Here is a 2,500-nt window from a genome sequence, read left to right on the forward strand (position 1 = left end):
AATGTCACCAATCATAATAAGGAATAACAAGGGCCCAAGAACGGACCCTTGTGGCACCCCACTCATAGTAATCGTTTCCTTTGAGTAAAGCCCATTAATTTGTACTTTTTGTTTACGATTTATTAGGAAGTTGTAAATCCATCTTCCAACTTTCCCGCCGATTCCAAGGTCTTTAATCTTATGTAGCAGGATGCCGTGATCTACTTTGTCAAAAGCTTTTGCAAAGTCTAGATATATTACGTCAACTTCTCTATTTTCAGTTAGGTCCCTTAGTATGTGTTCGAAGTGTGTCAGGATCTGTGATAAACAAGATCTACCACTTCTGAATCCATGTTGCCCGGGATTTATCTTGTTTTCTTTTTCTAAAAATTGAACAATTTTTTTCCTCACTACCCTTTCAAATATTTTTATTATATGAGATGTTAGTGCTACTGGTCTATAATTTTTGGCCTGACCTTTGTTTCCACCTTTATATATTGGAATTATAGTACCCTCTTTCAGTAAGCAGGGGATAGTCCCCATGTCCAAAGATTTCCTCCACAAAGTTACCAGTGGCTTTGCTATGGTTTCTTTGCAGTTTTTTAAAAAGATTGCTGGGATTTCATCTGGCCCAGCTGCTGAGTTTGTTGGTATTTCACTTACTGCTTCAAGAATATCTTTTTCATCGAATATGAAGTCAGTGAGACATTCATCTTCATTACTAATAATACTAAAATGTTTCTGTGGGTCTGATATTAATTTTTCTATTCTTGGGACACTATAGACTTCTTCATATTGCAATTTGAGTAATTCAGCCATTTCCTTTGAATCAGTTACCAATGCACCATTATTCTCAAGAGGCCCAATTTCTGTTCTCCTCTTTAACCTGTTGTTTGCATATGAGAAAAAATATTTTGCATTCTGTTTTATAGCCTCCACAGCTCTTTTTTCTTCGGCTGCTTTTTGGTTACTTATAGACAGTTTTAATTTATCTTCCAAAACCCTTATCTCTGCTTTGATCCTTTCTCTCTTGATCTGATCTGTTGTTTTTTTCAATTTGTTAACCTTTTTTTTTTTGTTTCTTAACATGATCCTTCGATCTCTTGGTATAATATTCTTGTTTCTGTTGTTTTTTTTGGGGACAAACATTCTACAAACATCTTTAAATGCATTATAAAGCTTCTCTAGTATATCTTTTGGTGTTAAGAGGACGTCAATATCTTTCAGTGGCTTTTCTAGTGTTGCATTTATTTTTTTCCAATCTATTTGATTATGGCTAAAGTTTAAAGATCTGAGACTCTTTTCTGCTTCGGCTATCTGTTTTTTACTACTTTTCTGATTATTTAACTTATTCATTGTGATTTCAATTATTTTGTGGTCCGATTGGGCTGTATAAGTTGATGATATGTTGTGTACATCTTCCCCTATACTAATGAAAACAAGGTCCAGTATATTTTCTTCCCTTGTTGGAATATTGATGATTTGGTTAAGGTAAAAATTTTCTTCAAAATCTAAAGGCATTCTCGCTTGTTGTTTTTCATCTTTAGTGGCATTTGCTCCTATCTTTATTTTCTTTGTTTCCCAATCGATAAAGGGGAAATTAAAATCGCCAAGTATAATAATAGCTTCAATTTCCCTTGTATTGACAATGTAATTACTAATAATGCCTAGTGATTCATTGAAAGATGTTTCTGTTGTTCCAGGAGGTCTGTATAAAATAATGTATAGCTTTTTTGTATCTTTTGCCAATACCCCTAGTATTTCTACTATATTATTAGAGTATTCTATTACAGTATCCATTCTAGTTGCTAATTCTTTCCTGATATAAAGAGCTACTCCTCCTCTGCTTCTCTTATTTCTATCTTTCCTTATTAACTCATAGTTATCAATTTTAATTTCTTCATTTTTTATGTCTTCATTCAGATGAGTTTCTGTAAGAGCTATCATTGAATAATTGTTGATCTTTGCCATGTCCTCTAGATATGTAGGTTTTGTCTGGCTACTTTTTGGATATAATCCCTGTATATTTAGCAACATGAGAGTCTCAAATAAATTATTTCTTTGCCTGTCTACATTACCTACTGTTGTTAGATAATTGATGTCGTTTCCCCCTACTTTGGGGGAGCTGGACCTTCCCCCGGTGTAGCGGTGGGTGTTTCATTACCTGCCTTTGTTCGAATAGGTATGCTTCGCAGGACTGAATGTCCTTGTCTGTTGCTGGTGATATACCAGTGTTTTCCTGCTCCGTCTTTTTCTCTGTTTTCTCTTAGTTTATTTATCAACATTTTTTGACTTTGCCTTTTTTCATAGCTCAAGTCCGGTGATATCCATGCTTCTTTATATTCATCAATTTCCTTTAGTTTCATATTCTTTCCAATCAGTTTCCATTTCTGTTTTTCATTTTCTAATTTGACCTTAATTGGCCTTGGTCTCAAAGCCTCCTTTAAATATTTGCCCTCTCTAAAGGCACTCTCAACTTTGATAATTTCATTGAGGTTCAGTTTTGTTATATCATTAATCA

At 34.1% G+C, this 2,500-nt stretch overlaps 1 protein-coding gene across 2 annotated transcripts in view; it reads left to right on the forward strand.

The window, feature by feature from the left end:
- Positions 1-2,500, forward strand: part of LOC122246852 (uncharacterized) — an 8,023-nt gene that overhangs the window by 1,698 nt on the left and 3,825 nt on the right. The window lies entirely within an intron of this gene.

This window comes from Penaeus japonicus, unplaced genomic scaffold (genome assembly GCF_977035675.1).
Source record: "Penaeus japonicus unplaced genomic scaffold, GWHDUDI00000001_assembly GWHDUDI00000040, whole genome shotgun sequence".
NCBI classification, from domain to species: domain Eukaryota; kingdom Metazoa; phylum Arthropoda; class Malacostraca; order Decapoda; family Penaeidae; genus Penaeus; species Penaeus japonicus.